At 40.4% G+C, this 27938-nt stretch overlaps 1 protein-coding gene across 1 annotated transcript in view; it reads left to right on the forward strand.

The window, feature by feature from the left end:
• The window catches only part of LOC109413950 (uncharacterized), a 321405-nt gene that overhangs the window by 72082 nt on the left and 221385 nt on the right, over positions 1–27938 (forward strand). The window contains exon 2 of the mRNA XM_062844719.1: positions 1247–1316. The gene's annotated coding sequence lies outside the window, so the exon portion shown is untranslated. The remainder of the gene's footprint in view (positions 1–1246; positions 1317–27938) is intronic.

The raw sequence follows: 27938 nt of genomic DNA on the forward strand, positions 1-27938 counted from the left end.
CGACATCGAACGAAAAAGGCTGCGCTCTACGATCTGCGATCGTCGCATCGTTACGAAACACCCAATCCCAATCTTCTACGACGATGCCGCCCGCCGCCGTCAGCAGCAGTGTGCATCAGCGCTGCGCAGCCTCTTTTTTTCTATCTACGTCTATCGAGTGTATCGACATTCGATATATGGCTTCGACGGCGCAGCCTAACCTCTGAGTTCATTAGGGTGATTCGCTCTAAACTTCAGTCAAACTTTTAGATTATTTGAATGCGATCATGACTTCGATACAATCAACTGAATAGTTTAAGGTTTCCCGAACCGCAAAAAATGTACCTTTTTGTTAAAAAATCTCGTAAAGACAACTTGGGGCACCCTTGAATACAACGCTTTGTTTACAAATATAATCTAGAGAGTTTTCTCAGTCTTAACTTTTTACCAAATAAGTGTAATTTTGAGAAGTACGCTTTAGAGAAAAAATCGGCCAAGAATGATAACAAATGTTGTGGAACACAAACAATTTTGAAGTTTTGAACCACCCTAGCGTGCATCCATTTACCCATTCATGAGCGAGATGTGCTTGAAACATAAATCCAGTTTCCGCGATTACGAAGTTAGCGGTCGTTGTACCACCGATACACCACGACGAAGCGGCACGGGGATGCTGCGATCTGCAATCGGACGGCGATGAACTGAATTGTGGTCCCAAGATGACGGTTACATCGTACATGAACGAGCGAATCACACGTTTTGTGAAACGACGATATCGAACGAATTCAATTGGGCTTCTGCTGTACGAATAGCAATTGGTTGAAAATAAATGGTTTTGCGCGAACAATTTTCGCCCAGTGTGTAGAGGTAGGTAGGTACTTTGTATTGCGTCGCCGCCCCCAACTTTGGATGCGCACCAGGTGCGCAAACGTTCGGAAAATGCATCCCATTAGCCGGCGCGATCGATCAATAGCCGCGGCATCGGCGCATAATTCCGAGGGAGGAGAAGCTAAATAGAGTGTGAATTGCGTCGTTTGGCGCCCATGCAGCAAAAAATAAGTGCGATTATCGCAATTCTGTACCTTATTTTTTCATTCCTTTCGTCCACGTACCCATGCACGTGTCGATGGGGAAATATCTCCAATCTCCTCCATACAATTTGCCTAACAGTTTGGCCACTTTTGGCAACTGAACCAAACATATGGTGCTTGTTTGTTTTTGCTTGCGGTTACTAATTGCTGCTATCGTTATTTTGCATTCTTTGCAGGTTTGTTGTGACCGGACAGCGCAGCGCCGCCGCCGCCATTGACGTGTGTGAGCGATCCACCAATTTCACGGTAAGTTGATAAAGAGCGCTTGGCGTTGCGCAGTAATGGTTCTTGAAAGACTGTTACAACAATATTCTTCAAAGAGAAAGGAAGCGAAAAAAAGGAAACATAGTTTTGTGTATCTTCATTTCATTTCATAATTGCAATAATTCAGGTTCGGAAATGTAGCCCAGCAGCCAAACTAAAAATGTAATCGAATCATAGTAACCCGACAAGATGGAAAATACAAAATCATAACAGGCTGTGTTATTTTGTTACTATGATTTTTGTAACAACGGTTGTTATAAAACATGTACCGTTAATTGTTAAAATAACAAAAATTCTAACAAAACTCATTCCAATAAATTAACATATAACAAGATGAGATATAGTCATAACAAGATTATATCAAATTTTGGTTGATTAAGTTTGTGCAATCATAACAAAATTATAAAAAGTTTTGTAATATATTTCAAAACAAATTTGTACAAGTTTTGTTATAAATCTCTTGGCTCGAGTGACCAAAATAACATAAATAATCAGGCTTTTTCGCGACAATACAAAAAGTCTAATACATTCTGAAATTATTTTGTTACAAAAATATAACAAAGAATGCTATAAACGTGTTACAAAATTATGTTCTAGGCAATTATATTATAATATAACAAATGTTGTTGTGTTCAAACATCAAACAAGTTGTGTTCTTATTTTGTTACTAAAATTCTAACACATGTTGGTATGTATGGCAACATGGAACATGGAAAAATCTTTACAACAGAATTATATCAACTTCTGTTATTTCTAACAACAGTTGTCATAATTTTGTTACCTACATTTGTTGTGACAATCCACCATGGGCGTAGCCAGCTTTTTAGTCAGGGGAGGGGGGCAAGCACCCTTAGCAAATATGTACCTGTTAGCTTCTATAACTAAACGCAACACGATGAAATTGGATATAATAACATTATATTGTAGAAGCATTATTTAACCATTCAGCAGTCATGCTGTTGTATTTTGTACAATACGTTAAAAAAAGCCTGCCTATTGTACACAAATCAACGTGGTGCTGATAGTGGTGGCCAATTACTGGAAGATTCAGGATTTTTATTTACTCGTGCATTCTTACTTCTGGAGCTCAGATTTCTTTTTATTTAGAAAACAGTTTTAGGAAATTATAGCTGAACTCTTTTGGAACTTAAGAACTCTTTTGAGGACTAGCCCAGAATTTTCTTCATGATTTTCTTCTACATTTTTTCCCAGTAGATCATAACGCAGGCTAAAGTGTCTCGAGTATACCAAAGTGGAGAATCCTTGTCGTTTTGACAGGTCTCCTGCTCGATTGGAACTATGGGGATGACACTAGATCGACTGTTCCAATTTTGACGTTTCTCCTCTTTGTTTTATCCAGGCTCGTTAACCCAGGTAACATTTCCAATCAAATATTTTAAAACCATCATAAAACCAAAATAAAAGTAGGTTTTATAACGGTTCTAAAAACCTCTTCCAGACTAATTGGCCATCAAAATGTTTCTTGAGAATGGAAAACTATCAGAAGATTTTTTCAAAATGTCTACATAATGTCTTCCCAGTGCTTCCCAAACTGTGCGCCGCGGCGCCCTGGTGCGCCGCGAACCTTTCCCAGGTGCGCCGCAGGATTTTGAGTTGTGGCGAAACAAACAAAAACAAACTCTATTTGTATTGCGGAACACCTTTAATTTTGTTTTGTTTAGTAAAACTAGCGTCGCTTCATTTTTTTAAAACTTTTCCTGAGTCTTCAATTGTTCCATAGGATTTCTGGTGTCCTTTTTAAACATATCAATTTACACCAAATTTTAAAATGTTTAAATTTTAAGTTATTAAAATTGTTTTTGGCCCTTATAAGCTTCAGTTTAGCTTTTGATTCAACTATAACTTGTCCATAGTTTTTATTTCAAGAACCTTATTTACGTTCTTTTCAAAATAATTACAAGGTCTTCGGGATAACTAGCGGCATGCAGGTTTGCCGTTGTGACATTGTGAAAAGCTAGCTGTAACCTTTTTGAACCGAAATGTTTCATCAGTACTGCCGCAACCTCACTGAGCATTGAATAAGTTTTCCATGCTCGGTTTCATCACTGGGGTTATATATGGCCACTCCAGCCTCAAAGGGTTAAGTCGAAATTTATTAAAATAAAAAGTTCAATCAAAGCCCTCCTGACAGGTTCTTTACAATCTCTTCATGTGCCGAAATTTTCCAAAATAAATAAAAGTGTTTGAAAGTGTTGCTTTGCAATTTCCGTAAAAAAATGAAACTTTGGTCAAGTTCTGTGTAGTCATTTTATTTCAATTGGAATTCTTTATTCATTGCAAACGCTTTAGAATTTTTGGCTGAATTATTAAAAATCAGCAGTTTGTTTTAACTGTACATCTGAGATTTTTGCTCTTTTATAATAAAATCAACATGATTTTTGAAATCTTACAAACATATCAAAATTATCTTTCAGAAATTTATTTAAAAAAAAAATGTTTTCCAAATTTTCTCAGAATTCTAAGAAAACATGATATAAGAAGTGTTTCACGATTTTGCCTTTGATATTTTAAAGTGAAAGCTGTTTATAATTTAAAAAAAATACCTTTTTGTAATTGCGTTACGAATTCCCCTACTTTTCACTCGCGGTAACAATGATAAAACGGCCTACTTTTCTTCACTGAAGCAAAGGTGCCGAAAAGTACTACTTTTCGGCACTCTTTAGAATGCTGAAAAGTAGCACTTTTCGGCACTTTTGCTAGCACACACTTTTTGTTAAGTACCGCTACTTCCGTAGATACAGTTGCTGCTTCTACATGCACTGATCAGTTCGAATCCGAATCAGGACGATTCAGATTCTGATTTGAACTGCCAATCAGGTGTAGAAGCAGAAGCTGAACCTACTTTTGCTTTTGCTTATGATGCTGCATGACGACGACGGGAGCTTGAAAACTTGCGACAGTTGGCCGACCATAGCCTACCTGATCGAAGAAAATACTATGCACTACGTCCTGTCCGTGCGAACATGGAGGCTCGCACGTGGTTGCTGCTGATACACGTTTGTGTGGCTAGAGAGATTATACTGTACGGGAATTTTTGCAATTACAAAAAACTTTGTATGCAACGCGTTGCAAAACTCGATTTTTTTCAGCACTCGTCGTATTTATCCAACTCGGCAAGCCTCGTTGGATAAACGTACAACTCGTGCTGAAAAAATCATCATTTTGCAACTTGTTGCATAAATAACTATTTTAAAACCATTGGTGCGCCGCGACTTTTTTGAAAATTTCAAAGGGCGCCGCGATAGCAGAAAGTTTGGGAACCTCTCCATGAATAACTGGAGTTCTTTCAGTAATCAACCATTCAGTTAGTCTATGCTTATTAGCCATCTTGGAATGTCCTGGATTTCTACAGGAATCTCTATTCCTCTAAGAATAATCCTTCAGTTGAATTGTTTCGAGTGCATCTTTGCTGGAATCTCTCTAAAGGTTGTTTTATATACTCATATACTGCATATACTCATCTCAGAGCATAATCCTATAGAAATGTCAGTTGGCGTATTCCCGGAAGGATCCTTGGAAGAATGTTAGAAGGTATTCTCGTAAAAGCCTCGTTAACTATCACTACTGGAGGAAACGCTCGAGTTATACCCGAGAGAATTCCTGAAGGGAATGCGAGGAGAAATTCTTCAAGATTTTCCTACAGGTATTTTCGAAGAACTCTCAAATAATGGAATTAAAAAAAATCCTGGATTTTTTTCAAAAATAAATGTTTGGAAGAATTTATGAAGGAATTCTTAGAGGAATTCCTGGTATCAGGTATCAGTAGGTCGGCTCTAGAGGCACGTTCTCCTCCATTTGGGAAATTTGTGCCATCGCCATGAACACGAGCCTATTCATCATTTACCTGACGGAGAAGGGAAGGAAAAAGGATAGGAGATGGGAAAGGACAGGTAAGGGAATTGGATCGTCATACTCGCAAAAGCGTACCACAATGGGTTCACATAGCGTCCTGAAAAGGACACTGTAATAACGCATAAGCGTGCCACAATGGGTGCGAACAGCTCCCTGAGAAGGGCACTGTGATAATGCATAAAGCGTAAAGAGAGCCTATAGCTCTTTACCACAGCGGGTCAAGAACAACAGAACGTCCTGAAGATTCAGGTTTCTGAAGTCAGTTTCACTAAATAAGTGTTTCCCGAGTACTCGGAAACGCAATTGCGCAAAAGCTGGACAGTTACATATTAAATGATACGAAGTTCCATAATCGGATTCACAGCTATCACATGCAAATGAATCAGCTTGCTGAATATTCGCCATGTGATAACTGAGTCGGCAGTGGCCAGTCAATGCTTTGACCAGCATGCTGCAATTCTGCTTTGACAGATTTGTTAGATACTTAGCCACCCCTAGAGATGGCTCAGTACAATACAATTTTGTTTGACGACATGACTCCAAACTATTCCAGTATTGTTTGTGCTGAGTGGCAGCCCAGGTGTCAATCTGAAGCTTCACCCAACACTTGGATACCGGAATAGCTGGCTCAGGGCCAATGAAGTCATGTGATGCTCCAGTGCGAGCTAACTCATCAGCCAATTCATTTCCAGCGATGGAAGAATGGCCAGGTACCCATGCAAGGTGAACAGCGTTTGCTGAATTCAGCTCCTCAATTTGAGTTCGACAAGCGATAACTATCTTCGACCTGGAGTTGGCCGAAGCAAGTGCTTTAATAGCAGCCTGGCTATCTGAACAGAAGTATATTACTTTGCCCATTACGTGCTGCTGAAGTGCTGATTGCACTCCGCACATAAGAGCAAAGATTTCGGCCTGAAAAACGGTGCAGTGTCTGCCAAGTGAATAAGACTGATACAGCCTTAGCTCACGAGAATAAACACCAGCACCTGCTCGACCTTCTAGAAGGGAGCCATCAGTGTAACATACGATGCCGTCTGAAATACTTCTCTCCAGATAACCAGATGTCCACTCTTCCCGGGAAGGGAATTTCGTGGAAAATGTCCTATATGGAAAATTACAAGCAATTGTAAGATCACTTGGAGCAAGGACAACTTTGTCCCAATTCACCAAAAGTGGAAACAACGAGGTGTGTGTTGAACTGCGGTTCACAGGAGTTTCCTCTAGTAAACCGAGTACCCATAGACGGTAAGTGCAAGAAAGTGCTTCTTGTTTGAGATGAATGTGTAGTGGGACAACGTCAAAGAGAACTTCGAGCGCTGCCGTGGGAGTTGAAGAGAACGCTCCAGACATCGCCATTAAGCACATCCTTTGGAGATGGCCTAACTTTGATTGGACCGTTCTCACTTCGCCCTTTTGCCACCACACAAGACATCCATAGGCCAATATTGGCCGAACAACAGTTGTGTAGATCCATTTGATATACTTGGGTTTTAGACCCCAAGTTGTACCAAAGGTTCGCCGGCATTGCCCGAAGGCCATACAAGCTTTCTTGATTCTGAACTCAACATGAGGTGTCCAGGAAAGCTTGGAATCAAGAATGACTCCAACGTACTTTACCTGTTCAGTCACATTGATTTCAGAATCAAAGAGACGTAAAGTTCGAACACCATTACGGTTTCGCTTTTCCGTGAAAAGAACAATAGATGTTTTACTCGGATTTACCGAAAGGCCATATTGGCGACACCAACCCTCAACTACCTGAAGAGCGTTTTGCATCAGGTCCAAAAGGGTGCTGATGCACATACCGACTAACAATGTTAGGTAGTCGTCGGCAAAACCATAAGTAGGAAAACCGCTATTATTGAGTTGCCTCAATAGCGTATCTGCTACGAGATTCCATAAAAGTGGTGATAAGACTCCCCCTTGGGGGCATCCACAAACACTCAATTTCCTAATCGCCGCTTGACGCAATGTCGAGAAGAGATGTCGGTTTTTGAGCATTTGGTGAATCCAATTGGAAATCATTGGAGATATACCATGACCCCGTGCGGCTTCCAATATGGCATCGAAAGGCACGTTGTCAAAGGCACCCTCGATATCTAAGAAAACACCCAAGCAGGATTGCTTTTGAGCGAATGCCTTCTCGATATCGTAAACAACTTTGTGTAAAAGAGTCACAGTGGACTTTCCAGATTGGTAAGCATGTTGGTTCACATGAAGAGGCACATTGGCCAGATAAACATCACGGATGTGATGATCCACAATGCGTTCTATGCATTTCAGAAGAAAAGAGGTCAAACTGATAGGTCTGAAGCTCTTTGCTTCTTCATACGACGCGCGACCCACTTTCGGAATAAACTTCACAGTAATATCCCGCCAGGATTTGGGAATATGCCCTGTAGCAAAACTGCAAACAAGTAGTTGTTTCAAAACATGTTTGAAATGATCAAATCCCTTCTGAAGCAAAATAGGATAAATCCCATCTGCCCCAGGAGATTTGAAAGGAGCAAAGCTATTAAGTGCCCATTCAATCGATTCTAAAGTTATGATACTCCGAGCCGAAGCTAAAGAATCATAACTACAAGAAAAGACATCAGGTTCATCCGAAGATGTAATATTCACACATCCGGGGAAGTGTGTACTGAATAAACATTCTAAAACTTCCTCATCAGAGGAAGTGAAATCACCATTTGGCAAACGAAGTTCGTTCACTTGAAAATCCTTAGATTTTGCAAGGATTTTGTTCAATCGACTGGCTTCACTCAGACTGGAAACATTTGTACAAAGGTTTTTCCAGCCGGATCGTTCAGCAGACCGAAGAGCTTTCTGGTAGGCCTTGCGAGCCGACCTGAAAGCCTCCGATCCAGCCGAACGTCGTCTGTTCCAACTCTTTCTACATTGTTTCCTGAGCTTCGCCAGATCGGAGTTCCACCAAGGGGTTCCTCTTGTGGTCTTCACAGACCGCAGAGGGCAGGCTTCTTCAAAAGCTTCCATGATGAAGGCCGTTGTAGTATCAACGGCATCATCTAAATCACTTGGAGTGTCAATTGATGGTGAGTATCCATGAAATTTGGCTGCAACCAAATCGGTAAAGAGATCCCAGTTGGTTGACCGGGGATTCCTGAAACGCAAAGTTTGCGAAGTAACATTCACATGTTCAAACAAGATGTAACGATGATCAGATAAAGATTCTTCATCTGACACATGCCAATTGGTCAGCTCATGACTAATTCTGCTAGAGCAAAGCGTTATGTCTAACACTTCCTCTCTACCAGATACCATGAAGGTTGGGCGGTTGCCTATGTTAAGTAATCCAAGATCTGTACTACTCAAGTATTCCATCAAACTGGAGCCTCTCAAATTGATGTCTGAGCTGCCCCAGATTATATGGTGAGCATTAGCATCACTACCAACAATTAGCGGAAGGCCTTTTGAAGTGCAGTATGCAATGACTTGCTTGAAAGCATCCGTAGGGGATGGTTCATCATGCGGTAAATAAACCGAACAATAAACGTATTTCCTGTTGAGGTTTCCAACAGATACATCTATTATGATAGCACATACATCTCTGGTAGTTAGTTCAGAGATGAGTGTAGCAACGATTGCGTTGTTGACAAGCACACATGCTCGAGGCATGACACGTGAGTTTGCCATTTCATTTTTACTGAAAGTAGCAAACACCGGATTCACAAGGTTTCCTAAATAGAAATTCCCCTTACGAAAGTAAGGTTCTTGGACTAACGCCACTTGGGCTGTACCATTTTGCATAAGTCTACAAAGATTGATCGTTGCTGTTCTTTTGTGCTGAAGATTGATCTGAGCTATCCTAACCATAGCCACTACCCAAACTAGGCAAGATTAAACTCTTAACAATCACAGCACAAAAAAGAACAGCAACAATAAAGCCAGATCGGTATCGAATTGAGTGCGCCAAAGGCGAGGATGCACAGAATACACTGTGTAAAACGCATAATGCGAAACCATATAGGTGAAAATCTAAACTAATTAATAACATCTTCATAATCCCGCCCTTATTCAGCCTCAAGTATGAGATTGAAGAAGGGCAGCTGATTGTCTCGGAGAAACACAAGGTCCACCGCGCTATTGCTCCGGTTAGCACAGTAAGGGCAAATACTGTGGAGGGTGCCCTGGTACTCCACAGGCTCCGTTTGCGGTTAGGTTTTTATTCGACCCCCCTAGCCATTCATTCCTAGGCACGGTAAGCATAAAGCCGCATAACACCATGAATTAGGGGTCACCTGATTAGTGGATTCCTACCACTGGAACAGGCGGTCCGTAGTGCTATTATTAGCCAGTTGAACTAACCGCTACCGACACTACACAGCTATCTAGGCTGATCGGGAAAAGAAGTTGATATTGATGATCAACTTCATACGGGCCCGAAAAGCCGTAACTACTGGAGGAAACGCTCGAGTTATACCCGAGAGAATTCCTGAAGGGAATGCGAGGAGAAATTCTTCAAGATTTTCCTACAGGTATTTTCGAAGAACTCTCAAATAATGGAATTAAAAAAAATCTTGGATTTTTTTCAAAAATAAATGTTTGGAAGAATTTATGAAGGAATTCTTAGAGGAATTCCTGGTGAGAAAAATTCCGGGAGGAATTCCTTGGAGGATTCCGAAAGAGTCTTCCCTGGTTGAATTCCTGATGCATTCCCTAGAGAAATGTTTGAAAGCACCTTTTGCATGTAAGTACTTTTATTTTTAAAGAAAGTCACAGTGACTACTGCGCAACCAAAACCTGCGCTACCGTGATTCTTTTATGGAAGACTCCTATCCTTTATGGAAGAAACACCTGGAGGAATTCTTACAGGTCTTTGAAAAAAAAACCCTGTAGAATTCCTAGAGGAATACCCGGTGGAATTCCGGCAGGAATATCCGGAGGAATCGTTGAAGGAATTACTGAAAGTATATCTGAAGGAACTCCTGGATCCTCAAAGAAATTTCTGAAAAAAATCTCTTGAGGAATTCCTAATTTTCTTCAATTGAAAACTTCAATTCATTTGCATTATTATTGTTTATATCATATCTAATTAAATATTGATTTTCCAGTTATATATTATTTGATCATATGTACTGTATTGCAATATTATATTTCAACAGTTGCAGGCGGATGTTGGAGTGGATTGCCTGCTAGATCAAGGAGAAAATATTCACCCTTACAGATAGGTTCATTAATTCCCACAGTTTCGAGGGATTTGAGTGCTTAAATTCTTACAAACCATCCCGTAGGAAATCTTAACGAATGTTGTAGATTATTCGCCCGGTTGGATCACACATCTGGAAGGAGTTTCTTCTTATTCTGCTGTTATATAGGACATCTACACTTACATTGTGTCATGTGGGGTGCGGCTGAACAGATTTTGGTTGTGTGGAGGTTGTTACGATGTTATTCCAACAAAATAGTGGAATAACGTCGACTCGACTTCCTTGCAGACGGGGCTTGTGCTGCCGTAGCTCTAATGAGACATGGGTGTTGCTTGGGTATCCTCATTATGAAAATGTTATTACCTTTTATTGCCCTATATGTACTGTAATATATTACATTGTGTTCCATTATTGAGTATATATTTATATATCAAAAATTGCATTGGCATTTTATTACTGTCATAATTCTTTAGGTCAAGAAAGGATTCGACAGCGAATGAAACTCACTCAAATTATTCACAAATTAATACCTTATTTCAGTTGCTACATTAAATAAGACTTCATTAGATTTCAGCATATTATTATATTGATATTTTCATATTTCAATGCTATATTCCATCATAAGGGTTCGTTCAAATATAACGTATCGCAAAGGGGGAGGTAGAGGGTCTAGCACTGTGTTAAGGTTCATACAAAATTTCAATTTTTCCCATACAAAAGTTGTTGAGTCGGAAAGGGAGGGGGTCTGAAATATTCAAATTTTGCGTTACGTAATATTTGAATGAACCCCAACAAATTATACTATTGACTATATAACTATGCGGGGTTGGGAGGGTGCATCAGGGCATCATTGAAGTTGTAACTGTACGACGGAGTGGTTGCCAACCGGAGTGAGGTGAGAAGTAACTATAACATCCTTGTAGATGGGTTCTTCTATCCCAACAGTTGCAATGGATTTGACGCGCCCTTCTTATAACAAACCATCCCGTAGAAAGCTTGACAAGTAATGTGAATTTCATTATTCACCTTGTTGGATCATACTGTTGGAAGGAGATTCTCTTAAACCCGCGGATTTCGCGTAAGTGTATCTACTTACGGGTCCGCCACACCCCCTTTTGGCCCTTCATACAGCGGTATGTTGAATTCAAAGTGGTAATGAAATTTATTCTTTACTGTTAAGTGGAACTGCATGCAGAGCAAGACTCAAGCTAGGATGGTGGCTACCTACATACATACATACATACAAAATCTCTTGAGGAATTCCTAGAAGAAATCCTGGATAAATTTCTGGAGGATTCCTTGGAGGAATTTCTGGACAAATTCCTGGAGGAATTCTTGGGAGAAATCCCTAGAAAATTTTCTGAAAAATTCTCGTCAGGAAATCTTAGAGTAAATCTAAGAGAATTTTTAAAGGAATTCTCTAAGGAAATCTTGGAGAAACCTCTGGAGGAATGCCTGTAGCAATTCCTGGAAGAATCTCTAGAGATAATCTTGGAGGAATCTCTGGAGGCACTTCTAAAAAATATCTGGCGTAATCCCTGGAGAAATCTTGGAAGAATTCTTAAATGCCATCCAGTAGGAATTCCTGGAGAAATTTCTGGATGAATTTTTGGAGCAATCCCCAGAAGTATTCTGATAATAATTCCTTAAGAAATTTTCTGAAAAATAATCCCTTGAGAAATTCCAGGAGGATTTCCGGGTAGAATCCTTGGAGCAATTTCTCTAGGATTTCCTGGAGGAATCTACGAAGGGTTACTTGGAGGAATCTCTGGGAAAATCCCCGAAGAAACTCGTGTAAAAACCCTGAAGCAATTCCAGGAGATCTCACTGTAGGAATGCCTAAAAAATTCCTGAAGATTTTGTGGAGAATTTTCTGGAGAAATTCCTAGAGTTTTTGCTGACATAATTTCTGAAGCATGTCCAAGAGCAATTGGGTCTATTTCTATTATTTTTCGATTTCTGAAAAAAATCCCATGAGAAAAATTTCTGGAAGAATTCCTGGAGAAATTCTCGAAGGAATTCCTGGAAGAATCCTTGGAGAAATTTGTAGAGAAATCCCTTGAGCAATTTCTGGAGAAATCTCTAGAGGAATCTCTGGAGGAATTCCTGGAGGAATTTGTAACCACGGAGACTTATGGGGCTGCTCCACAGCCACAGTGGCTCCCAATTACTCCCGGAAACAAGCTCAGTAGCATGAGACCCCTCGAGCTGGGTCTCAGAGCCGGCATGCTACTCGGTAATCGGAGGGGCTTCGCGGACAAAGTATGAAAAACAGGAAATTTCACATTTCTAAACAATTTATTGGTTCCTAGGGTGTCGTGTGGGTGTTGTTCTGGATTATAAAGTGTAAATTTGTTAAGTGTGGCCTAATCTGATTCGTACCGGTACATACCGCTGCCTTGAGTGGTTGTGGGTGCGATGGCCGACACAGTGTCTTGGATCCTACTGTGCGGCCGGAACTCTCGCCGGAATGGCGAACGATGGCGGACTTTCGACCCGGTACTTGGCCGACGGGACCAGCGGGCATTGCTGGGTGGTGTTCGGGTGGCAGGCGTCTTCCTTCTTTGACGGTAGCGGCACGGCCCAGGACGAGACCGGAACGACCGTGCCGAGAAGGGTCTCTCCTTGGCGATTAAGGCCAACGGCCTGAGGGAATCGTCCTGAATGGGACGATGGTGGTTCTTTTGCGATTAGGCTCGGAAGCCATCTTGACTTCCGAGCCGCCGTGTGTGACCGTTCTTAACAACGGATACGAGGTCCTAAATAAAGGAATTAGAGGTTTCCGTCAGGGTGGTCCTCAGGCGAATACCAGACCTAATTACCTGAATGGAGGCAGCTCCCTTATCCAGCCCCAAGGAAGGGGGGAGGGGGGTTAATAATTTCACTGCACTTTAAACTGGTCTCCACACACGGACGCCTTTATAATTTCTGACCAAATCTTCCAAAATTGAAGATGGCAGCGCCCATCGGTTCTCATCTATTTGCCTTTCCCTCTTAGCGACTGCCATCTTAGCACCCTTCTTGTACGAGCTCTCAATCTCCCTATGTAACGTTTTATTATCAACAGCGGTACGGTTACTCGCTAGGGGGTGCCTTCTGGTTTATTTATTATTTAAAAACGTGAATTTTCTCAAAGACAAACACTCATACACAAGAAAATCTAAAAATTGGAACCAACCGGTTACGAATTCCAGAAAAATTCCTGAATGTATTTTTGAAGGAATTTCTGGTGGATTTCCTGGAGAAATATTCGAAGGATTTCCTCGAGGAAACCCAGCAGAAATTCGTGGAGAAATCCTTGGATGAATTCCTGAAGGCTTCTCTGTAGGAATTCCAGAAGGAATGCCTGGAGGAATCCCTGAAAGTTTTCTAAAGGTGTTATTGGAGAATTTCCTGGAAGAATCTCTGAAGAAATCCCTAGAGGATTTCCTAGATAAATGCCTGGAGGATTTGCTGACATAATGTTTCCAAAAGCAATTATTGAAGAAATTCCTGGGGGAATTCCTGAAGAAATTCTTAGGGTAATTCCTGGAGGAATTCCTAGAGATATTCCTGTGGGATTTTCTGAAGGATTTCTTGTAAGAATTCCTGGAGGAATCTCTAGAGAAATTCTTGCAAGAATTACTGGAGGAATCTCTAGAGGAGTTCTAGGAGATTTCTATGTCTATTTCTGTTACTTTTCTATTTCTGAAAAAAATCCCTTCAGAAGTTGCTGGTGGAATTTTTAAAGAAATTTCTGGAGCAATTCCTGGTGAAACCCTCGAAGGAATTCCTGGAAGAATCTTTGGAGAAATTTGTGGAGAAATCCCTGGAGGAATCCCTGAAGCAATTTCTGGAGAAATCTCCAGAGGAATCTCTGGAAGAATTCCTGGAGGAATGCCTGGAGGAATCCCTGAAAAATTCCTGAAGGTATTGCTGAAAGAATTTCTGGAGGATTTCCTTGAGGAGTCTTCGAAGGAATTCTCGAAACAATTACTGGATGAATTTCTGACAGATTTTTTTTACGAATTCCTAGATCAATTCCTGGTGAAATTCCTGGAGGAATTCCTGAAAAAAATCCCGGGATAATTTCTGGAGGGATTTCTTGAGGATACCCTGGAGAAATTCCTAGATGAAATCACAAGAAACATTATTTGGCCAATCTCAATTACCGTAAACGAACCATGCTTTGCGCACCTAGGGCATAACTTTGCGCACTTTTCAAAAAAATCGTTCAACAATATTGCTGATGCATAATGCAAACTTTTTTCTACGGAATACTAACTAATGATTGTGAGCATGTGGGAAAATATGAATGTAGAAAAAAAAATGACTTTGAAGGCCAAATGCGCAATTTTTGGCACTATGCAAAGTTTGGTGCCTACACGGTAACCTTCCCAAATAAGGACTGTTCATTAAAGAAAGTGGACACCTGTTTTTCAATAGAAAACATTTATTTTCGAACAAATTCATAAGTTTATTTTTTATAAATGACAATCAACATATTTGTGGCCGAATTCACGTGAGTTTGAACATTTATTTCGTATTTCTGAAGAACGCTCGGACTTTCCTCTAGATACCTTTCATTAGATTCTGCACAACTTTCTCCGTAACTTTTCGTTGTGTCGCAGATCAAATTTTCTTGAAGCAATCAACAGAGCTAACTTCTCTTCCATCTTTCTTGAGATGCCGCTTAATTATTGTTCATTATTTTTTCACAGGACGCAGTTCAGGGAAGTTTGGTGCATTTTGCCATTTTTCGACAAAATCGACTTTTTCGGTCTTGAGCATCTCTAGTGTAGAAGAAGTGTAATAAGCGGATGCCAGTTCCGGCCAAAACAATGGAGGATCCGTATGTTTTCGGTAGATGGGTAGAAGTCGTTTTTTGCTGCATTCCTTTCTGTTATGTTAACCGTTGATTGTTCCCCTTGTGAAATACGAAGAACTCTTTGAGCCGCATGAACAATTGGCTTGTCACACCAAAAACTTTTTCCCATTTTTTTCGGTTCTGATGTACCCTACATCATCCGGCATACCGACACCAACATTTCAAAAGGGCGTAACTGCTTTTGGAATCATCACCTTCTTTTAAAGCTGTGGATCATGTGTTATGATTTCCATGTTTTTCACAACAAGTACCAGATGGGAAAAACTCTCCTCTTTCCGACAACCACGGTGGTTTGAGTGTAAGGGAGGCAGTACGACCTACAGCTTTGAAAGAAGGTATTACTTCCAAATGCAGTTACGCCCTTTTGAAATGTAGGTGCCGATACATGTCCCCTGCTCAGCGTTGAAAAATTACGGTCCCGGAAGTGTATTAGTAAACCAATTCTCGAAACGACAACTTTTTGGAACACCATTTGTGCAGAATTAAAAGCTAGTCACTAAGCTAATCCAACCAATCGCTCGAAATTTCTCATTTTTTCCATTTTCTTTGAGTGTGTTGCCAAAGTGAACAATGTTTTTACGCACTGAGCAAAAATTCACAATTTTTTGTTTAGTTTTAACTCTAAACTATTGGTAAACAGATGTCCGTCCACTTTCTTTAATGAACAGTCCTTAATCAAAATTGTCCCATGTTATATATGATTCCCATATAACATGGGAAAATTTTGGGTAGAGCAGCAGCTTATAAGTTCCCTCTGAAGATCTGCCAGGACACAAATACAAAGAAACTAAAAAAAAAGATCTGCCAGGAGTTTCTTCTGAGATTCCTGAAAAGATTCCGTCTGGGATTTCTTCGAGAGCTCTTACCAGGATTCCTGCAGGAAGTACTAACGGGATTCTTTCAAAGATTCTTTCCTGGTTCGCTTGAGGAATATCTTCTAAGATTGTTTCAGGAGTTGTGGATTTAAAAAAAAATCCCTTCCGAATTTACTCTAGAAATTAGTTTCGAGATCCCTCTAGGATTACCCTTTCCAAGATTACCCAAGTTTTCCTAAGATTCTTTCAGGAATTCCTTCCGTGGATTATCCACATTTTTTTTCAGGATCCCTCTAGGATTTTCTTCTGTTATTCCTCAGAGAGTGGCCATGAGATAGTTTTTGGAATTCTTCTTATATTCCTAACGGGTCCCATCTCAGGGACTCCTTCCAGGATTCGTTCTGAGTTTTCTTCAGGGATTTCAAGGGGTGTCTTCCGGCAGTTCCGGTAATCCTCCAGGAATTCCATCCAAGATTCTCCCAATAGCTCCTAATAGAAGGAACTTGCTGGAGTATTTGCTCAAGGAAATCCTGTATTAACTTCATGAGGAATTTTATAAACAAAAACTACAGGAGGAATTTCTCAAAATACTCCCTAATAAACCTCTGAAGGATTTCCATGGAAAACATCTGAAAGAATTCCATAATGAACTCAAAATGGAACTTCAGATTTACCCGTTTTTCTTGCCTTCTCGGTCACTTTTTCTATTTTTTTTTCGTACGAACACGTCGGAGCCCTGGCGGAAGGCAACAGTGAAAGAATCATGTCGAACTGTTGACCCGTTCCCGAGCCTATTCGTGACATACAAACACCATTCCATTTTTATTTATATAGATAGATAATAGTTCCCGGTCATCAAAAATGATGATAAAATTTTGGATTTTGACTATTTTTTGGACGGAGATTCCGGTTATGAAATAATCTGGATGCCCCCTAAAGCACCCAATTGCATCCAAAATATTCGACGTCGCCAGGTACGTCTGAACTCTGAACTGCCAGATGTCGAATCCTTGTCCATTGAGCTGTGATATTATGCTTTTGGTCGAAATACAAAGTGACCGAACGTGCGAAAATTGATTTTTAACCTACTTAGAAATGTCGCAACTCAATTTGGATTAGTGCATATTATTGCTCTTAATTAGCTTAATGATGCGCAACAGAAAAAAATAGATTCAAATTTACTTCGCAGCTTGAACTTCGCATGTGGTTCTAGTTACGACTACGATTTGGTGGTGCGACGATAATATCCCGTGGATTGCAGCTTCTTTTCGTGTGTCGCCCATAATCTGTAGAATTGCAGTTTGATAGCCCAATGAAGCTAATCAAACGCAGGAATAAAACGAATAAAATGGACTTGCTTTAATGTCTGTCAATTGGAATAGGAATGAACAACTTAGGACAATAGAGGCTATCGCCGACTACTACGATTGCGACTTCTTGACCACGATTACTTTACCGCTCCCCCAAACCAAGGCGATTTTTCACCGCGACAGCGATTTTTCAGGCGAAGGTAGTTCGAAGCCGATCCTCGCATTTTCAAGAGCACAAATTACAAAAATCAAACATGGAATTGCGTTGAAAAATTGATCGATAAACTTCATCCAGTGAGTGATCAATTGTTCAATATTTCAGCGCAAGGCGATGTTTGGTTTTTCCAAGTTGTGCTTTTGAAAATGTGCAGCATGGCTTAAGGAGAAACTTCAGAGAATACAAACTACTCACGTTTTCAAGAGCACCAATCTTGAAAATTCGTAAACAAATGATCTCAATTTGGAAAAGCTGCCTCTTTTTGCTAGTGAGCAAAGCCAAGATAAACAAGTGCGGCTTGGTTCGATGCTTCATTCGTCAGATTTGTGCATCTAAAGTTTGTATGCAAAACTGCAATGGGATTTCTTGATGTTTCACCTTAAATGTTTACTCTCCTAAAAAATCGCTGTCGCCGGTAACAGTCGCGTCGATTTGGGGGAGGCTTTATCTGTACAGTAGACTTGGCCGTTTTAATGCTTGCAGTACATTTTCGATGTACTGCAAACGTTTGCAATAACATTAATATTCCTCACATCACGAGTGAGAGGATCAAAAGCTCCATTCTCGTAACTAATGAACACCAGGTAAAGAGACTCTTGGAGCGTGACAATATAGTTCTCTGGTGCTGTGAACGTTCGGAAGCCGTCGGAGACTGCGTCAATCTTCTCCTGTGAAAAAGGGTAAAGGATCACTTTGCAGAAGGCTTTGAGAATGATACATGAGTAGTATCATGAAACCTATCGAAATTGAGTAAAAAAGAGCGAAGAATTGGTGAAGAATCAATTTGGATCAGATACTTTTCGACTAATGGTATCCATATTGCTCAAAGTCTTAAAGATGCTTCAGTCGTTAATAAAAAAAAAACCTAAACACAGCTGTAGAAATGAAAAAAAAAAAGAGAGCAAAAATTTCCACGCTTATCATCGCAGCTGGTGGCGCTCTCAAGTGCAAGGTTTTTACTGTATTACCAAGAAAAAATCGGCACGCACGCTTATGATACGGCTCAGCTAGAGTAGTATACCCAACAGACCCACTCTACCCCCATAGACAACCATACAGCAATGCAGTTCAGTGCGGTGCTGCTAGATGAAAAGCTCTGACAGTTATGTTTTTATTATAATTTCAATTTATGCCATTCTCCCTTTCTTTCCGGCTGTTGGGAGGGGAGACGGGGGTACAGGTGGAGACGCAACACCAACCCAGCTAGCGAAACACTTTCCTCGAATTGGATGCAAAAAGAAAAACAGGAAAACAGCAGAAGGGAAAACAACGCGCCAAGTCTCGAAGTCGAAGTCGAAATGGGCTCGATGTTGTGTGTTGTTCACGGTTGTTGTGAGCTTAACACCAATTTCGGGAAACCGGCTAAATACGACGTCGAGTCGACTGTGGTGCTGCTGCTGCGGCTTAGCGTTATTGGAATGAATTCAGTGCGCGAAAAATTTAAAATGTACATTTTTCGTTGTTTAGTGGTGTGCTTTCTTCTGCTTCTTCTTCTTCGTTCCAGACATCCAATTGTCTTGCTCGGAATTTTTGTTCACCATGGCTTGGGTAAGGTGGGAAATGGCATGCCTCCTCAAATCGGCGGTGGATATTTTTATAATAATGTGAACAATGAAATTGGTTGTGATCTGATAAAGCTTTCATGTACTTCCAATATGGTACAAGTTCCTACATGTTTCGGTAATTCATTGTTTCAGTTGCTGCATTGCAACTTTCTTGACTCTTTAAGTGGTAATAAAATTCGATGTGACTTTGTACTCTCTTTTTCGAATACTGATTGATGGTAGCACAGTTGCGATTATTTCACTGTAGAATATTTTGGTGGAACCTCATTTTTTAGTATTACCCAATGCAATGCAATGCGTTCAGGCTTCAGGCTAAGGCATGGGTGGCCTCTGCTGTACATAGTAGCTGGGAATATTACGCAACTCACTATAACAATCCGTTTTCGACATTCTTAGCAAACTGCAGTAGAATCACTTGGCATGGTACGGGATCTTGCAATACAGGCGACTGGCTCCGCCAAAGCTCCACTCCTTCCTTAATCAGGCAGCAACACACTCACTGTCTCGTCATGATGATTGCTGTCACCGATGCTTACTAGGGGAAGGACACGCAAGGGGAATATCACTAATCATTATTCACACCCCACAGTGAGTACTCCGCACTGCTCAAATTTGCTTAAATTTGCATTATTTCGACATGCAAGCAAGAGTTGCCATTAGTTTGCCCCGTGCAATTCTTTTCACTCATTGTTTTCACTTTTGCCATCATCATTTGGCGAAAAATTATCAATTTCAATTAACCAGATATGTTTTTTTCTATTTTGTCGTTTTCCCCTAATTTTGGACCTCCGAGTGCAATTGTTTTCCATTGTTTTCAACCGGTGACAGTTGTTGTTTTCAATTTTCACAGCATTTCGATTCCGTCGTCGGGGAAACGAAGCGTGGAAAACTTGATGCACCGTTTGCGCGACAACCGGTGCGCCCATTTACTGTGCGCCATGCGCCGCGCGCGGTTGTTTTGTTTCTGCTCGTCGCCATGCAGCCAATTTGCACCAATTCCCATAGGCTTCTCCGCTTGCTAGCGCTGCGCTGGTTGTGATGACGCAGACGGTTTCGCGTTCGGCTGCTTGCTTGCGCGGATTGGATTGCGATCTGTCACGTTGTTTTGGGTTTGATTCGCGTTGACTGACGGTGGCGGTGATACACCCGCCACCAACAACCAACCACCGCACTGCCGCGCAAGTGCAATTTGGTGCGACATTTGCAGTGCACTGCTGCTCGGTGGTTTCAGTCTGTCCTACAGTGAACGGGAAATCTGAAGCCGGTCACATGTTTTGACTGAGTGGTCATGGAGGGCGCAGACCGCAGACCAGAAGAGAGGCCTGTCGCGCATTCGCATTCCAAGTAGTGGTGGCGTTTCGGTCCGAAAGCAGAAAAGGGTGCGGGATTTGAACGAACAACGATAGACTCGCGCGGAATTTGCGTGGGAAAAGAGATTAGGTTGCGGTTTGGCCGTAAATGTCAATGACACCTTAAAGGGGCTGTTCATTTATTACGTCAGGCACGTTTACGACCCCTTAGGAGAGTTTATCGTCTATTTAGTTCCTTAGTTGAATTCCGTTTCCAGTTTTTTTTTTCAGTATTGATTAACCAATTTGAAGGTTCCATCAGAGCATGCTGTGCGCGCGAGCGGCTGCGTTTTCAAAACTGTTTTCGTTGCTCCGCGTTGTTGAGAAAAGTGCTTGCATATTGATATTCGGTGTTCAACATATTCTTTTACCTGACGATTTATTTATTTACGTGATTATGCAAACTGACACTTCCTAAATAACAGATCTAGATGGATAACAGTTTCTTATGCTAAAGCTTGCTTAAGAGCAGTTTGTGTCACTCTTGTACAGCAAAAATGTTTGTTGGGTTTGTGATTTCGTTCGCACTCTTATGCGAGTAAATTTTATTCATCGCAATAAAACATTTGCATGCCATTTTTTGCGATAGTCATTGTATTTTATGAGTTGATTCGTGTACTCGTACCCCTATGAAATCTCCGTGAAATTTACATGAGAGCCTCTGAAGCCCCCTAAAAGCACACCGAAACCTCCTCAAATGTCCTGAAATGCATTGAAGTGCACAGAAATGCTCTGAAAGTTCCCAAAAATCTTCGTGAAACTCATTTGAGAGGATCTGAAGTCCTCAAAAACGCTTCAGAAACGCCCTGAAACGCCTCTGAAATCCCCCACGAAACCTCCGAGAAACTCACGTGAGAGTTAAAAGCTCTCTGAAACTTCCTGACTAGAAGCGCATTGAAACGCCTCTACAACCCCCATGAAACTCATCAGAGAGGTTCGGAGGCCCCTTCAAATCTCTGAAACCTCCTGAAACGCTTCGAAACGCCTTCAAACGCCTTGATATGATTCTGAAGCCTCCATGAAAACTCCGTGAAATTTACCTGAGAGCCTCTAAAGCCCCCAAAAACCACTCTAAAACCTCCTGAAACGCCTTGAAACGCCTCTGAAACCCCCATGAAATACCAATTGAGAGCCACTCCAGTACCTTAAGCCCTATAAAACCTTCTGAAACGCTCAGGGCGTTCTAAAACCTCCCTGAAACTTCCTGAAACGCATTAAAAGGCTTCGAAACGCCTATCGACACCTTGAAATGCCACTGAAACCTCATGAAACATCCGGGATATTCACCTGAGGCCTCGTTTGCCCCCTAAAATCACACCGAAACTTCCGCAAATGCCCTCAAATGTATTGAAACGCCTTGAAATGCCTTGAAACGCTATAAAACGCCTCTGATAGTTCCCAGCAACCTCCATGAAACTCCCTCAAGAGGGTCAGAAGTCCCTCAGGAAATCCCTGTGAAACCTCCGGAAACGCCTTCAAGCGCTTCGGAACGCTTCTGAAATCTCCATGAAACCTCTGAAACTAGCCTGAGAATCTCCGAAGCCCCCTAAAACACCTCTCTGACGTCCTGAATCGCCCTGAATCGCAAGCAAACGCTTTAAAACGTCTCTGAAGCCCTTCTGAAATAATCGTGAAGATCATCGGCTCATAAAACCCCTCTGAAACCTCCAAAAACGTCTGGGAACGCCGTTGAACGCCTCACGGTGAAATTTACGGAAGAATCTACAGGAAAATTCCTGGATAAATAACCCGAGCATTTATTGGCCGAATCTCTACAGGAATTCCTGAAGGAATTCCGTCAATTATATTTATACAATCTCTCGACGAGGTGCCTTGAGGCACCCCTAGAGGAATTCCTAGAAAAATTACTGGAGTGATTCCTAGAACAAAGATTGTAGTTATTTTCTGATATCTTTTAATAATTCCTCTTAGGATTCCCGAGGATCCTTGAGAAATCTACTTTTTTTTATCTGTATTAACGAGATTTTTAGCCCTTGGCTAGTTCATCTCGGGACCTACGCTTTACTTCCCTTCCGAAGGAAGAACTAACATTTTGCGAGTTTGTCGGGAGTGGGAAATCTACGGAGGATTTCCTGAAAACAGTTCTGGGGGAATATCTGGAGAAATTCATGTTGGAAACCCAGCAGAAATGGTTGGAGATATTCCAGCATGAGTTCCAGGTTAATTCCCAACTAGAATTTTAAGAACAATCTCTGCAGGCATTCCGGAACAGCAACCAAGAGAAAATCCTGAATCAATGCCAAGTGGTATTCCTGTAGGAATACGAAGCGGAAATCCTGAAGGAATCCCAAGAGGAACACCAGAGAAATCAGTAGAAGATGTCTCATAGAGAAATCTATTGAAGAATCCTGGAGAAATTTTCCGATGAGTTCCTGGATGAATTACCTGAGTAATATGTGGAGATATAACTGAATGGATGCCTTCACAAAGACTTTTTTTAAAAGAAATCCTCCAAGGGAAAAATCCCTGGATGAATCCCCGGTAAAATTTCTGGACGGATTTCCTGAAGGAGTATAACGAGAAAATCCTGAAATAATCCTAAGAAATAACCCTAGATAAATTGCCTGGTAAATCCTAGGAGAAATATTGGAGAAATTCTTACAGAAATGTTTGGATACATCCCTAGAAGGTTTGCTTTTTGGGGAGAGTCTTGCAGCAAAAATTTCTAGTGGAAACCCAACAGGAGTTTCTAAAGGAATCCCAAGAAAAACTTTTGAAGCCACCACCGTAGGAATGCCTGTGAAAAATTTTTGAGAAATATCTGAAATAATTCTTTTAAAATCCCGAAAGAATGCCAGGTGGAAGTCCCGTAGGAACACCAGCAAAAATTTCTGGTGAAATCGTAACAAGAGTTTCTGGAGGAATCCAACCGCGAATTCCCGAATAGCTCTTAAAAAATCCCAAAATGAATTTATGATGGTATGTATCTCTATAAAAAAAAACCAGCGGGAAATCCTTGGCGATAATTTCGGAGAGATTTGTGTCTATGTCTTCTACTTTTTTTCTTTCTTCTTCTAAGCATAGCAACCCTGCTTCTAAGCTAAGTGTTGTTTAAGCACTTGTACAGTTTTTAACTGAGAGGTTCCTCTGTCAACTCAAGTAACAATTTAATGCTTTACAAACGTTTTTCCAACTTTTTTTTATAGCAGGCTTCGTTTGAACAAAAGCTGAGCTCCTGAGGTGGAATCCTTTATTCAGCTTCTAAACATCTAATTTTGGTGACTTTATTCAACCTTTAGCTGATTTGAAGTTCATTGAAAGGCTGCTCTAAGGCTTAATAAGCGCTTAATCAGCAATCAATCAAATTTATTAATTGTGTAATAAAAATAAAAAAAAAACACTTTCATAAGCCTATTTTTACCGTTTGCTGCTTTCTAGTTCCAGAAAATATATTTAGAAACGTATAAATTATTCTATGGGCAAACTGGGAACTAAACTTGAACCTCCTAGTTGATAGTCACTCACATTAGCACCTTAGTCACTATACACAATTGTATACAAATTCTCGAAAACGAAAGCATTACTTGGTGTGTCTGAATAATCAAGAACATAAGTTGAACTAAGCCTGTATCGAAGTATTAAGGCTGAAGAAGCGATGCGAATTCTAGGAAAATTTGCTTAAATTCAGTTGTCAAAAGTTATTTGATTAAAGGTTGAACAACAAATGATTAATTGTTTTTAAGCTGGTTACACAGAAGAATAATATTTTATTCAACTTGATATTCAGCCATCTATGTATTGCTGATTAAAGAGGTTGAACAAGCCATACTTCAGACCAACATTCAGCTGTCATTGTGTTCAACCACTGACACCATTCCCCAGGCAATGTTCAGCTTATTCTCTAACTGTTCAGCATCAAGTGTTACTTGGGAATGACCATTTTGCATGTTACATATGCGAGCATTTACTTGCCCCACATCACATTCATGCTAATGCTGGAGGAATCCTCAGAGGTATTGCTGTAAGTATCCTTGAATCCACACCTTCTTAGACGATTTTTTCCGGGAATTCCTGCAAGTACCCCTGGAGAAATCCTTGGAGAAATTGCAAATCTATTTCAAATTTAGAGAAACTCATGCAGAAATCTACTGAGGAGTCATAAGAAGTTTTTGGAGGAATCCAAGCAGGCATTCCTGCAGGGATGCTTGGAGAAATCCAGAAGAAATAACAAAACGAATTCCTGGATGATTTTTGGGAGAAATTTCTAACTAAATTCATGAAGATATCATTGGAGAAACCCCTAGAGAAATCACATGAGGAATTTGTGAAGGATTTTCTACAGGCATTCTCGGAGGAATTACAAGATGTACAATTTTTTAAAGAAATTATCTGGAGGTTTTACAGCAAGATTTTCGGTGGAATACTAAGAGGCACTATTGGAAGAACCCCAAAAATATGGCTGGATGAATCCTCAGAGATATCTCTGGACAGCAGGCATGTCCGAAAAAGTCCCAAGAAAAATTCCTAGAAGATTTCTTGGAGAAATCTCAGGAGTAATTTCTGCAAAATATTCTAGACAAATCCTAGCAGGAATTCTCTGAGGAACCCCAGAAAGCATAACTGCGACAATTCCAAGAAACAGCTCTGGAGGAATCCTTGTAGATTTCCTTGGAGGAGATAGAGCAGGAATTTCCTTGATAAACCTTGGTTATAATTGTTTGATGAAGCCCATCAAAAACTTCTGGAGGAATCCTGGAGGCACACATCCCAAACCATGAACACTACTTTTTCGCAATTTTATATTTCTTTTGGCTTAGATACCAATCTATCAACTTAGCGTAAGTAGTTCCACACCTTACCATATAGGGTAAAAGGGTATAATGCGCCCCACCAGGGCAAAACACCCCCCTTCATTTTCTAGCGATTCAAGCGCTTTTCGCATGCGTGATCGATTAGAAATCTTGAATATTGAAGAATAATTGCCATCAAGCTGATCCATTAGTTAATTGGTACAGAAAAGCAACAAAAATATCAAATAGTCTGAAATCGATGCTTTTGGCGTAATATTTTACCTTTTGTAAACTGACTTAATTGTAAACGAAGCTAGCTCTGTTCGCTTGTGTTATTTTGCAGCTTTTATGCAGTTAAACACTTGTTAAAAGACCCTCCTAGGATAAGCATGTAGTGGAATTATTCCCTGGGACAGTTTTATCACGGGGCTGGACGTTTTTCTTTTGGTGGGGCGTATTGCCCCGTTTGTTTTGATAAGGTAAATTTTGGAACGTTTTCAAAAAACGTTTTAAAGCTTCCATAGCCGCCCCATCAAAGGTATAGTTTGCATGCAACACTTCACTGACTTTAGGAACAACGATTTGCAGTGGACAATAGGTGGAATAAGGCGAAAGTTTTAGATATATTGCCATTTCTGCTTAGGGGGGGGGCATATTATACCTGTTTACCCTATAGTGCCATACTTCATCACCCCTATGTATGAGTGTTTTGTTCGCACAGCCGTAAGACGGTTTGAAAAATATAGATATTCGGTTGTATCTATATACTACATCAACAGTGGGCTGTACCCCATTTGACATAATGCCATTTGGCGTAATGCTTTTTGGCATCATCCTATTTGGCATAATTGCCATTTGGCATAACGATCATTTGGCATAACAAGGATTATACACATTCTTACCAAGAAGGCTGTTCGTCGTATTACGCTAAACGGTATTATGTTAAATGGCCGTTAAGCCAAATGGTCATTATGCCAAATGGTTTTATGCCAAACGGCATTATTCCAAATGGTATTGTGGGATAAAGCCTCAACAAACAGTACTGCCAGCAACTAAAAGAGATTATTAATTGGATTATTAACAAAAGTGCTGTGCTCACATCTTGTCATACTTTGCGAAACATTAGAAATTGCTATCTGATAGAAAAAAAAAAACAAAATTTGTATTAAATTTGACTCAAACAGTGTTGCCAGTTGGCTCTGGATGGCTCTTTGAACTCAATTAAACCGCGTTCAACATATTCATTTTCTGTGCAACAATAAATCCTGAATGATACGATTGCTTTTTTCGTAACTGATGCAATACAGTGTTGCGAACTTCGAATCAATTTTTCAATTCATGTTAGTGGAACATTCGAACTTGCTAGTAATGAAGTAACTCTAAGCGATAATACACCTGTTATCGAGGCTTTTACGTTAGCACAAACCTCAAGAAATTGAAACCTAAGCGATATAGTTGCTGTGTATTTCAACAGTGTTGCCAGTTAGTGATTCAACATTCAATCATTAATGGATACTCTGGTTCAAGACTTTAATTCCATGTTTGCAAAAAAATCACAATTTCTTTCTAGTTGGAAAAAACTTCATTTGGATTAAGATTTGTGGAAAATCACTTGACAGTGTTGCCAGTTGTCAAAACACATGAATTACTATATAAATACTGGATGACGCTTTGCCCTCACTCAAACCTTGTTCAACTTACTAATTTCCATATTGAACTGAATCTTGGATGTTCAGATCTTTTTTATCGTAATTTAGCAGTGTTGTCAGCCTCTTAAAATAATCACCATCAATTGAATTTATGAGTAGACCAAAATAACGTATTCATGTAAGCGGAACATTCCAAGGTTCCATCTAATTGTGAAAACGAAAAAAAAAGTTTATTTTTTGTCATTTAGCAGGGTTGCCAGCTAAAAAAATTTTCTTTTAAAAAACACCTCACTGGTCATGGAAATCATTCAAACAATGAATCCTGAACATTCAGTTATTTGTTGACCTACAGCAACAGTGTTGTCAGTTTTTTTTAATCGTATGATTTTATCACCGACAAATAGACGTAACAGTTTTCAATAGTGCTTGGCTGATTATAAACTGGCATAATTAAAAAATACCAAGTGGAATCGCAGTACGTAATTATTAAAAAAAAATATTATTTTAACTGACACTTTGTTATTTCGCTCGCACTCCTTTGCGAGTAGGAAACACAAGTAAAATGGTAAAATCGCAACAAGAATTTCTTGAGGAATCCTACCGCGAAGAGTTTCCAATAAGAATTCTTGAAAAAATCGCAAGCGAATTTATCTGGTATCTCTAAAATGATTTTGAAGAGATTTGTCTGTATGGCTTCTTCTTTTTCTCTTTTTCTTATTGGCGAGACGTCCCCACTGGGATAAAGCCTGCCTCTCAGCTTGCAAGTTTATATCGTGTTTCATGAACGAAAAGCTCTTGTGCCGACCGGGAATTGAACCTGTCACCCCCAGCATAGTCATGCTGGATACCCACACTTCTACAGCTACAGCAATCCCAGCAGAAAATCTACCGCATAAATCTTAGTATGAATTTCTGGAACAATCCCAGCAACTATTCCTGGAGAAATCCCTGGAAATATCTCTGAAAAAAGAAGCAATTTTTCCGCATTGGAATGAGATTTAGATAAACAAGTAAAAATCGGAGGTAGATAAAATCTGGCC

This window comes from Aedes albopictus, chromosome 1 (genome assembly GCF_035046485.1).
Source record: "Aedes albopictus strain Foshan chromosome 1, AalbF5, whole genome shotgun sequence".
Lineage (NCBI taxonomy): Eukaryota > Metazoa > Arthropoda > Insecta > Diptera > Culicidae > Aedes > Aedes albopictus.